We start from the raw sequence: 13,121 nt of genomic DNA, 5'->3' as shown, positions 1-13,121 counted from the left end.
CTGAGGCGGAGCTGGTGGGACTGAGGACCAAGGCAGGGCCAGAGGCCGACAGATCCGAAGGGGTGGAGACACAAAGCACAGCTGAAGGCCCAGAAGTCAGTGGCGCAGGCAGAGCAATGGCAGACCAAGGAGTAGCTGTAAGGACTACAGCCCCAGGTGGAGCCGAGAGAGGAAGGAGCCAAGGTGGTGCCGACTGGTCGATGAGCCACGGTGGAGTGACAGACTTGGGATCTGGTAGACAGAGCCTGGTGATCCTCTTGCCAAGGTGGATCTGGAGACCGGAAGACCCAAGGCAGATGCACGCAGCAGAGTGGAGTCAACAAAGGGAGAGCCGAGGAACTGAAGGCAGCCAGTGGAGATGCAGGAGACTTGAAGCTGGGCAGGACCAGTGGAGACGCAGGAAACATGGAGATGGGTGGGACCAGTGGGGACAGGAAACCATACTCTACCAAATCCTCATTAATATTTCCCGGAGGCCATATGCTGCAACGGGAGTGTGGGCGGGGCTCCATTCCATTCCCTTGAACTCCAAGAGCACATCCACTGGGATGGATGATGTTGGCTCTGGGTCTGGGGTGGGTCTGGTGATGTCCTCCCAGCAGGGCACATGGTGAATGGAGATCCATTGTTCACTAGCACCCACACCACAAATGCGGCGAAATTCCCCCAAGGAACATCATCGGGCAGGCGGGCCTTGGATCACTAATAGAGGCTGGTGTAACAGAAGATGCAAAGTGAGTGATCCGGGTGAGGCACGCCAGGTCTAGGAAGTCCTTGGTGTGGTCCTCGGGGTTACGCTGCTCCTGCTCTAAACAGAGCAGTCGGATTGATGGTAAGTCCATTTTTTTTTTTAGATCTTTCCTTAGGTTCTGTGTTCTGTCATGCTGTGTGGCTGTATTGAGCACACAATGACAAAGGATTACAAACATTCTTTTAATAATAACTGCAAGAGGACACAACCACATTTAAGATGACATGGAATCAAGGAAACTAAAAGGTACGTTTACACGACAACGATGTACTTAAAAATGGAAAGGTTTTTCTTTGTGCAGACAACATTGTCGAAACCATCCCCATTCACACGGATCCGCGCAAATGACTAAAACGCTGTATTACTCATACCAGACAAGTAGTCGTCAATGTCACTTTGTAAAAGAAAGACTACACGCCTGAGCATATACGCATTCTTTTTCAGAGCACTCGCCTCACACATGCCTATCCACCTTATTTTTATTTTACTGCACTGATATTGTTCTCGTTAATTCCCTATATAGCGGCTAATAAATCGTAAGTCTTGCACATTCACAGAAAACACCTTATTTCTGCATTGAAAAATAAGACTAAACACATAATACGCATGGGCATGCCGTCACCGTTTTCACAGATTAGCATTTTTGCAGTTTATATTGAGATGATAATGGTATCGTTTTCAAAAGCTTCCTCTTTGAAACCTGTTTTCAAAAGTTTGCATTTTCAGGCCACCAAAACGTCACTGTTGCATAAATGAATGACCAAAATGCATAAAAAGTTTTCCATTTTTAGTTGAAAATGGTCATGTAAACAGCCCCTACGGCAGGGATGGGCAACTCCGGTCCTGGAGGGCCAGTGTCCTGCAGAGTTTATCTCCATCCCTGATAAAAGCTCACTTTACTACTCGTCTAGCTCGTCTATAACTTTCTACTAATCCTAAAGACCTTGATTAGCTGGTTCAGGTGTGTTTGATTAGGGTTGGAGCTAAACTCTGCTGGGCAGTGGCCCTCCAGGACTGAAGTTGCCCATCCCTGCCCTACGGGTTTAAATACACAGACAGAGTAATCATCAGAACTATGAACAGGTGAGGAACTATATGAGTAACTGTGGAAACTAAATTACCAGGAATATATGCAGAACGGAGCAGGGAAAATGAAACCAAAACATAACTAAACAGACTTAACCCTGACAAATACATGTGAGTGTACACATTAATATTTATTTTCAAAAACAACTGTAAAAATCTTTTAAATTAAGGTAAAAAAAATAAAAATAAAAATAAATAAATAAATGAAATATATATATATATATATATACATATATATATATATATATATATATATATATATATATATATATATATATATATATCTCAAATAGCACAAATTACCAACTCTTAAATATCATATACTTTTTGTAGAGCTGCACCACATGACCTTTCACAACCTGAATTAACCTTGCTAGTCATGAAGGTCTGCAGGGGGAACTTTTTGATATAATTTTTGTCACACAACATAAGGATGCAGACAGGTAAGTTTGTAGAAACACAGTTTATTGAACAGATGCACGGAACTGGACAGGAATGCAGACTGGTGAATACAAACAGTGAATGAAGACGTGAAGACTTAGCTGGGTTGTAATAGTAATGTCTCTATTGCAGGTGAATGGAGCTGAAGCAGACGGAAGGCAGATGATGGCAGACTGAAGATGGGAAAGTAGTCCAACGGATCAGGTAAGTAGCAGGTAAGGAGTCGGTGACGTTTGTAGGCATGAGACCAGACAAGGAAGTGCAGGTTATAGTGAGTGCTGGTGATAAGGTGCAGGTAATCAGAACTCTGGTGGAGCGTGTTGATCTGGCGATGATGGGTTCTATGTTGTTTGTGATGGTTGTGACTCCGTGACAATTTTGTGGTTTATTTTATGTTTCTAAATGTTGGTTGGACCACATAACTTTGCTGGTCGCACCACGTGACTTCATTTTTGCGGACAAATGTTTTTCAGTTTTTAATTTCAATAATTTTATTCTCTTAAAGGTGATAGAGAGGATTTTTTCGTCGACTGAGAATCTAAAGACTGTTAGTGAGTTTTTGAAATGAGCGCATGCGTAAGAACAGCCCCCCCTCCTTCACAGCTCATTTTAAAGGAACGCCTCCCAAAACTCGTGCACTAGTATTGGAACATGAGTGTTTACCACCGGCATTCGCTGTGTCGTGTTAGTGGATTCATTATGTCAGACTCACCGCAGGTAACTCATAATCTGCAGTTGTTACTCCTGTTTCCTGACAAAAACATTGCATGCGGCGCCTGTGGAGTTTGGAAAGTTACTGGAGTGCGCAGCCGCGCTCGTCTCTCACATGGATCGTCATGGCAGTGATTGACAAGCCAGAGGGCGATCATCGCGTAAACGATTGGCTGATGTTTTTAAGGCCCTACCTCATGCACAGATGATGTATATTAATATTATTACTTTCAGTGCACCTAATAAATAGTCTTTTATCAGTTAGTAAAGACAGTTTCAAGTAATACTGCAAAAATGTATAAAACAAAACATCCTCTTTAGCACCTTTAATTGGGCCTTTTTCTTCATTATGATATTCAAATCATTGTATGTATGAATTGATTAACGGGGGAAAATGAGAATCAAGTCATTATATTGTTTTACTTTTTTCAACAAATGTTCCTGGTTAAATCCTTAAACTCTGTGGGCAGCATGCATATTTTTGTAAGAACATATTTTTGGAAGTTGCTAAGATTGTAAAAACAAACAAAAATGCACTTAAAATTGAAGTCTAAGTGGACTTCAGAATTATAGTTAGACATAGTGGTGGAGATTCCCTGGAGGGACTCTAGTTGGGGACATATTTTATACTTTTAAACCACAGATGCAGAAAAGCCCACTACATTTATGTATGCAATTTCCATAGCATTTGGAAGCTACTTGGATTAAAGATATTAAGGCTCTACATTTTGAACTGAAACTCCATCCCCCCCCTTGAAATTCACTGCCTGGATTCAGTCCTCCCTCCCATTTCCAGCCATGGTTTTAAGTTATATTCATAACTATATAAGTCTATGTAACTATATGACCATGTAAATTCAGTAAACCCAGAAACTTTCACATGATAAAAGCAAGAATACCATGAAGGGACATGACATAAAGTACTGTTTATATGTCATAAGCTCCGTCCACATGAATTACGTTATGCATTACCTACCGACTGTTAAAACAAATGAAAACCGATTAGTTCATGGTTTCATTAAATGTACACTCTGGACATCATTTCATTGGGCATCTAGTTCATAATGTCCATTAGGTTAAGTAGATAGGGAACATCAATAATGCTGTCCATCACACACCCACTCTGAACCATCACCAGCAACATAAGCAGCTATAAATCTTCATTGTTTATCAACCAAGATTTCATTAAAGTCACATCTTGGACTTTGGAAGAACCAGCCGAATAGAAGTCACTTTCGTTATAACTAAGGATGTGATGTCCTTGACAGGCCCTTGAGTGGCTTATCAAAATGCCAGCTATAATGGAGAGAGGCTTTTAACATGCTCTGATATCACAAACAATTCTAAAAGATCTCATCCATTAAAGCCGGCTGTATATATCTCAGGTCAGGGTTCAAGAGATTGTCAGCTGGTTTATGAAGAAAACAGCTCCATGAGTGCCACTGTCTCCCTTCTGATCTGCACATTTATCACAGAGTAGTTTGTTGCAGTCAGGAACTGCAGAATCGGACCCTTGACACAGAAGAATGATGCCCCTGACGCACAAGAGCTCTGGATCGATGCTAACCGTTTTTGGGCTTCCGCTGAGACGGAGGCGTTTCTACTTTTAAAATGCTGAGCCAGCCGCTCTCTCAAATCTCCTAATGCGGTGACTGCTATATGAACACACCAGGATATGGATACCATCTTTAGTAATTGTTTTTTTTTCTTTCTTCGGCCAAATCAAGTAGCATTTTTATTTGAAATTCAGCACTTCTGAAAAAAATGAACCAGTATTCCAACTTATGCTTTCGATCGTAAGTAAATCGAGCCAGCGAGCTAATCGATAAAAGCAGAGTGGCAAAAGAAAGTTCATGTCAGCTTCTTTTTCCAGCAAACTCATTAGAAAGAAAGAAACCACAAGAAACTGCAGGACAGATACTTCATATTATAGTCAGCTGCTTGTTTTAGAGGTGAACCGATCATTACTGCGCAAATAAGGACCAAACTGAATTGCATAAATTCTTGTTTAAAGATCTCCCAAAATACTCCTACCCAACTTTAGTCGGGGGGATCAAGGTTTGCCAGGTTTTCAAAACCCTCAATTGAGGCCCACAAGGGGATGCTAGGGCTCATGGAAAATTTCTGTCCTGATTTCTTCGATCTATGGGTGGGTAAATATATTGGCTTTTTTTAAATCTTCCAATCTAATGGATGAAATAAGCTCATGCAATGTACAAATGACCAGAGGATGCAACACCACACTGAACGCTGTGAGTGTGTATTAGAAATCAGGAATGGTGAGAAAAGATTGTGCTTGGTACGTTTAATGTCTTTAAATTTTGTTTTTAAAGGGTTACTTCAGGATTTAGCATTAAGCTTTGTATTAGTAGAATACCACTAGTATTTTCGAATTACCGTGCTTTCCCCCTTCATATCAGCCCGAGATGAGAGATTTATGCATTTTTATTCTGTAAAAAAGCCTCCGATGACGCAAAAATCGCCATTTTGCGTCATCGGAGGCTTTTTTGGCCAGAGGCTTAAAAGCCAGTAATAGCAGGTAGTTCCGCATTTTTTCACCACGCCCATACATATGCGCGTTTGAGGTTACTCACAGACATAGATCAAAGATTTTATCAAAAGTGGGTGTCAATTATATTTTTAAGCTTACAGTAATTAACATTATTTTGTTATAGTCTGCACTACATCAGTGGTTCATCTCGCAAATTTATCGGTCTCTGCAGTCATCTCAACCAATACAGCAACAGGCTTTTGAGGTAACGTTAGCATAAATAGATAAATAGACTAACTCAGTTATCACTCAACTAACTCAACTTATATGTAATTGTCTATCTAACGTTACTTTGTTAAGTTTGCAGTTTTACTGCTACCTACAACACTACATATAGGCTACTGTGTTATCAGAAATAGAGTCTAGTATCAGCGAGTCTTACCTCTAGGCGAATACGCTTAGTACCAGATGCCCAGGCTGTTCGTCCTCTGGGAAAGTGAATATCGTTGGTATCGCGGTGTCCTTCAGAATGGTTCTCTTCATTGCAAGGATATTTGGTTCGTAGTCCTCGTGCTTGAAATGGAGACTACATATTCTGCGTTTTTTTAGGTTTTCTATAACGGTGTCATCTCCAAACTTCGGGTGTTTGATGGCCTGCTGCCACTGTTTACATCGCTCCAAATCTTTAACTTAATCGGAAAATGATGGAAACTTACTTGTCCTTTCCTGGTTTTGGGTGTACATCCAGGTACAAAGCAATTTAGCACCATTTTGCTGTAAATGTATGAACTAACTCACGATTTATAGAATTAATATGTAACAAAGCAGTTACAGTTACCTAGTTGTTTGAATTTTCCTGGTAATGCCGCCTGTAACCGAGAGGCATGGTTTGGGCGTGGCCTCGCAAGGGCAGCAAAACAAGTGCATTCTGGGAGTTGTTGTCTTTCATCCACATTAGTCAAAAATACATTTTCTGCCTTTTCTCAGTCTAGAAAGCTCCAAATTCAAAACTAATTTCACATTTCTACTACATAAATGACCAATTTTAAATACGTCTGGCACGTATTCTATAATGTTTACACATTAGGTCAGTAGGCAGAGAGTAGGCAATCTTTTGTGGTTGTTCAAACTTATTCGACCACATGAGCGTCTACACTACAAAAGCAATCCAGTTGAATGCATTTCACTTACCTCTGGAAGTGGTCGAAAGTAGACAAGCTCAAAACACGTTAGACCCTGTTTACACCTGTATTTAGTGTTGTCCACTTGTGATCCAATTGACCAAAATGCATCTTAAAGGTGCCCTAGAACTTTTTTTAAAAAGGTGTAATATAAGTCTAAGGTGTCCCCTGAATGTGTCTGTGAAGTTTCAGCTCAAAATACCCCATAGATTTTTTTTAATTCATTTTTTTAACTGCCTATTTTGGGGCATCATTATAAATGAGCCGATTTAATTCTCCTGCTCCACGCCCACGGAGATCGCGCTTGCCTTGAACAGTGCATAAACAAAGTTTACACAGCTAATATAACCCTCAAATGGATCTTTACAAAGTGTTCGTCATGCATGCGGCATGCATGCGTCGGATTATGTAAGTATTGTATACTGTTATATTGTTTACATTGATTCTGCATGAGTTTGAGGCTGTGCTCCGTGGCTAATGGCTAATGCTACACTGTTGGAGAGATTTATAAAGAATGAAGTTGTGTTTATGAATAATACAGACTGCAAGTGTTTAATAATGAAAATAGTGACGGCTCTTGTCTCCGTGAATGCAGTAAGAAACGATGGTAACTTTAACCACATTTAACAGTACATTAGACGAAACATTTAGAAAGACAGTTTACAAATATCACTAAAAATATCATGTTATCATGGATCATGTCAGTTATTATTGCTCCATCTGCCATTTTTTGCTACTGTTCTTGCTTGCTTACCTAGTCTGTTGATTAACCTGTGCACAGATCCAGACGTTAACTGGCTGCCCTTGTCTAATGTCTTTTATAATGTTGGGAACATGGGCTGGCATTATGCAAATATTGGGGGCGTACACCCCGACTGTTACGTAACAGTCGGTGTTGAGATTCGCCTGTTCTTCGGAGGTCTTTTAAACAAATGAGATTTACATAAGGAGGAAACAATGGAGTTTGAGACTCACTGTATGTCATTTCCATGTACTGAACTCTTGTTATTTAACTATGCCAAGATAAATTCAATTTTTCATTCGAGGGCACCTTTAATACCAGGTGTAAACAGGGCCAAAAACACATTGCTTTGGTAGTGTAGACTCTCATGTGGTCGAATGTGTTCGAACAGACACAAAAGACCGCTTATTCTCCACCTACTGACCTAATGCGTAAACATTATGGGAAGTGCTCAAGCCAGACGGGATTTAAACTTTGTTGGCTGGAGACCCAAATTCGGCTTGAAGACGAAAAATGTACCAAGCACAAGTGTTCTCTCACCATTCTTGATTTCTAACACACACTCACCACATTCGGCGTGGTCTTGCGGCTGTCAGAGCAGAAATGAAAGCTGATGCTCTCCATGTTTTTCTGTCATCTCCGGGCATGTTCATATGTAAACTGCACAAGCTTATTTTGTCCATTAGATTGAAAGATCTGAAAAACCCACCCATAGACCTTCCCCTCGAAGAAATTAGGACAGAAATGGTCGAAAGTGAACAAAAGAGATGGACATTAAAAGTTGTAAACTGGTATGTGTCTCCCCCTACTTGTGACCATGTTAGCAAGCAAAGGAGTTATCTATCCATCTTAGATACGATCTAAAATATTACAGTTTTTCTCAGTTGCTTTGGTGCATTTCTCACATCACTATTTACATTTGCACAACAGTTAGTTCAACCTCCACAACATTTAGTCATTTGTGCACATCATAGTAGCAGTTTCTCATTCCTTTGAACAAATTGCAAATGCTTTTGGACATGCATCAATTGCTTTCATACAACTCTCTGCTGTTTTATAACATTATCATTTGCTTATGTCATGTCAGTCAAAATTAACTATACTTGTGAATGCTGAATAGTCATTCCATATAAAACTAATAGTCCTCATTTCATTGCTTGAGTCATTACATACAAAAATGTTGAACTAGTTGTCAAAATCTGTCAAGCAAATTTTACACATTTTTTAAAATCTTTTTTTCCTGAAAATGTCTCCTAAATTGAACAATTTCTCTCAAGTGAATCTCAGCTTTCACTGATGAGAAGGGGTGTGTGAAGCATTAGTTGCAACCAATGATAAGCCACTTCTCTACAATCACTGTCAGAGGTAAATCATATAAACCCCCACTTTACAAGCATATACAAACCAAGCAGGACATATTTTGTACCATTTCTACAATACTGTGACACAGAAGTGGAAGGTCAGCCTCATGGAAGAGGGGTAAGGGTGCGGGGAGGAAGGGGAAGGGGACAAAACAGGGGAAGAGGAAGAAGAGGCCAATAGGCAGATCCCTGATGAAATCAGGGCTACAATTGTGGATCATGTTGTCAATCACGGCCTCACAATGGCTGAGGCTGGTCGAAGGGTGCAGCCAAATGTTGGGAGAACCACTGTAAATTCAATTATCCAAACATTTCGTTGGGAGAACAGGTGTGTATAAATGGACAGTAATTCAGCACTAAACAATCTGCACTGCACTACTGCCATCGTGTCATACATGAAGCTTGCAGTGGGACAAGAACTTGTCACTGTACATTTTACATTTAGACGTACAGCTTTACTGCATCACACATTTAGTGTATTCTAGTGTACAGTAGTGTTACAGTAAAGATTTGCCATATGTACTGCAATATTGTTTACAGTTGTGCACAGCTCTACCCAAAGGGAGTTTATGTTTGTTGCAAATAAGGGTGTAATGCTGTGAACAAATTAGAATTGCAAAGAGCATATGCAGTAAAAATGTGAAACATACATATTCAGTGTCTTGTACTCAGTTACCTCACTAAATACAGTAATGTGTAACTTTACTGTATTTTTCAAATGGCTGTGCAAATAGTATATAGTGCTGTCTTGAGCATTTTCAGGTAGTGTCACGAAGATCTGACTTTTTTGCATTGGAAAACATTGACAGAGTAAACTGTCATAATGAAAACATGACAAAGCCATTTGACTATCTTGTCCATAAACAATGGTGTCAGGACTTTTCATCTTGATGACACTGACACTTTCATTGACACAAATACTTGCTTTTGAGGAATGACCTATCCATTTTGAGCAAGTGACACGCTTTTGCAGGTTATCAACTAGGTTTTGCAGTTTGTACTAATTGTTTTGAGAACTGCATTAACTGTTGTGCAAACGTAAATAGTGATGTGAGAAATGCACCAAAGCGACTGAGAAAAACTGTAATGAAGATAAGTTTTATCATCAGAATGTTCTAAAGGTTTACTGTCAATCTGCTGTGTTTTTTTTTTGTTTTTTTTAAGATATAGATGCTCCAACACCAGTAATTTGTATTGGGTGTGCAAATAACAACATGGAAAATCAAAATGGGACTTCATACCTTTATAATGAAATAGAGATCGCGAGATGAATCCAATGTGTGGCACTTCGGTAAAATATGAATGTCCATTGCAAAACAAAAAAACAGTACTTTTTGTCCATGAAATATTGATATATTATCCAATTTGCATCACATTTCTTCTGAATGATCTGCTCTCTGTCATCGTTCTTCAAGAAAGGATGCAATCTGAGCAGCGTTTATGTTGTAAAACTGTATGCGATCGTATCTAACAAACAAATGAGCCGTGTCCAAAGTATATTTTTTCAAAATAGTGCAGCAGTTTTAGTTGTAATAACCAAGCAGTGCTGTCGGATTTTGATATCCTCCCGCCATTGTCATTGTAGTAAATCTCACAAACAAAACTTCTAGCCAATGCCACGATCCAACAACGTGTGTTGTTTATCTTGCCCATGCATGCACATCTACACAGACACACATCAGTCTCGAATATTATGCAGCAAGCCATATTTTATAATTGTACAAAATAATCGTGCACAAATACGGCTGAGATGCCAAATTCAGCGGCTGGAATTAGCTGAGGTAAAGTGACGGCTCACAGACAGCAGCGACATCTACCTGTCACTCAAGTGACCACGCCCTTAATTATGCAGAACTTTAAGGTTTAATATAATTTAAACGAATGAGTTAGAAAAAAATTCACCCCCCTCACAGTTGTCATGAAAGGCAAAATTAGCAGTATAGACCAAAACCACAATTTGAACCAACTTGTAAACATGTTTTTTTCTGCTATAAACTTGGCCAATTTAACATGGGACTCAATGAGATTCTGCTCTCTTTTGGAGCCTGTCCCTAGCGGCCAGTCGATGAATCGCAGTTTAAGTCACTTTCGTATTGGCTTCACGAGAGACTGGGGGAGGTTGCCACTTGCTTGTGATCTAATCAATCAAATCGCATCTTAATACCAAGTGTAAACAGGGCCTTTGTGAAGGAGTGTTGAATCCATACTTAATTTGATAAAAAAATGCATAATTTGTTTTAGCTTCGGATGAATATAAATGGCAATTACTTTATCATACTTACCATTTTTCTTCAAACTGGTCTTTATACATGAAAAGCTGCCTTTATATTTAAGGAAAGGTCAACTTGATCTAATGAGAAAATGTAACCATTTCACATTTTTGAGAATTTTTAAGATTTGAATGATATAAAAACTTAAGATTTTTCTACCCCCACCCCTAAACATAAATATCACTGGAACGTAAGCAGATTGTACGAAAATGTATAGATGATATGAATTCATACGAATTTGCCAACTCGCCAAAACGTAAAGTAGTTATTTAATGCCCTGAGATTTGAAAAGGTGTAGCCCACGAGGGGATCATAATACTTTTTTTTTTAATGTTACTTGACAAGAAGTTTATAAACCCCTGCTGGTAGTTGCCATAACTACACCATCTGGCTTCAAAAAGCATCTTGTGAGAAAGTATTTTAACGTAAAACATTAAACACTTCACATTTAAAATCCTGATTTCTCTTCGACTCTTGGGCAATCCACTTCAATGAATTCTGTATGGCACTGCCAGTGCTGCTGGAGCTGTAATCTGCTCAATAAAAAATTGGAACTCGATAGTTTCCAGCTCATTAGTACAGTCACATGATGTCACCATGAGCCAAATTTCACATAAAAACCTTAATTAATCCCATGAGTGGAGACATTAACAGAAAGATGCTGGTTTGACAGTCGTCTCAACATTTCTTTTGTGTTTTTTCTTTCATTTCAGCTCTGACGAATTTAATGCTTTTCATTTATTGCCACCACACATTTCAGAATAGGAAATTACTACAAACATCCACATTTAAAATTCAGAAAATGTGTTGTGTTTCCAAACGGACATTAGTATTGGATGAAATATATATAAACCTGTACACGCTTAACTTTACAGAAGAAGTTGTTTTGCAACTTCAGTATCATGATCAAATAATTTAGCAGATTGTTTTAAAGGTCCAGATGAGGACATGTCTGCTGATTACACTGTTTGACTTTTAGCCTCATGAATATAATCAACACTTTTTTGTTTTTGTGGTTGTCAAGCAGGAAAAATGCCAAAGCAAACACATCAATCTCCAAGATTCTTGTGTTTTCCTTGCTTGTTCCAACTGCCGAAACCAAATAAACTGCAAACAGCTGTTTCCCACATCTCATTAATTATTTAAAAGCCTCCCAGTAACCGCTGTGCTAATCACCTGTAAATATGGTCCAGTGAACTCAACGGGTCTCAAATAAAAATCCAACACCTTGGAACAGTCTACATTCTGGTGATAATAGAGCTGTGTTGGTTTTAAGGAGACTCTCAGGAACTACTGTTTGATTTCCAGCTCTGAGTTTGCCACACACTTCTACTTTGTGCCAGACAAGACCACCCCAGAAACCAGCAATTATATATACTCCCTGAACAGAACAAATGGAAACTGCTAAAACAAATCTATTTGAGGCCCAGACCCCTAATATGAACTCAACTGCTCAAACAAATTAAACTTGAGGACCCTTACAGGAAATATTTTTTAAACGGTTTCCAGAATACAAATTTCAAAATGCGAACTATATTTCTGCATTTGAAATGGTGAATGATTCATGTAATTATATGAGTCATTTGAATTATCTTCGGGGATATTTTCCCTCAAAAAATAGAACATTGGTTTAACACCGCCACCTTGTGGCTACAATAAGAACTCACCACAACGTTGTGCATTCAACAAACATCTTGCACTAAAGCTTCCAATATTCTTCAGTACACTCTTAGAAGAAAAGGTTCTATATAGAACCCCAATGAACCTTTTTTTCTAAGAGTGTACATTGAGAATGTACTTTGATACTTGCTAAAGCATTATAATTGATTGCAATGTACCATAGTGATCTAGGACAGACAGTAAACAAATTTGTGAGCCATGAAAATCTATGATCAATGCAAGGGCACTTTATCAGGACTTTTAATAAACAATAAAAACAATAAACCTATTTTATGTACTTTAATGATTAAAATGTTGAATGGTGTAAACAAAAACAAACAAACAAACAAACAAAAAATCGGGCAAATAAGCTTTACGCTGAGTAGCACTTTGGTTCTGCACGTCAACAAGACTAAGTTCGGTTCTCA

Source organism: Megalobrama amblycephala, linkage group LG21 (genome assembly GCF_018812025.1).
Source record: "Megalobrama amblycephala isolate DHTTF-2021 linkage group LG21, ASM1881202v1, whole genome shotgun sequence".
NCBI classification, from domain to species: Eukaryota; Metazoa; Chordata; class Actinopteri; order Cypriniformes; family Xenocyprididae; genus Megalobrama; species Megalobrama amblycephala.
This window is presented reverse-complemented; position numbering follows the sequence as displayed.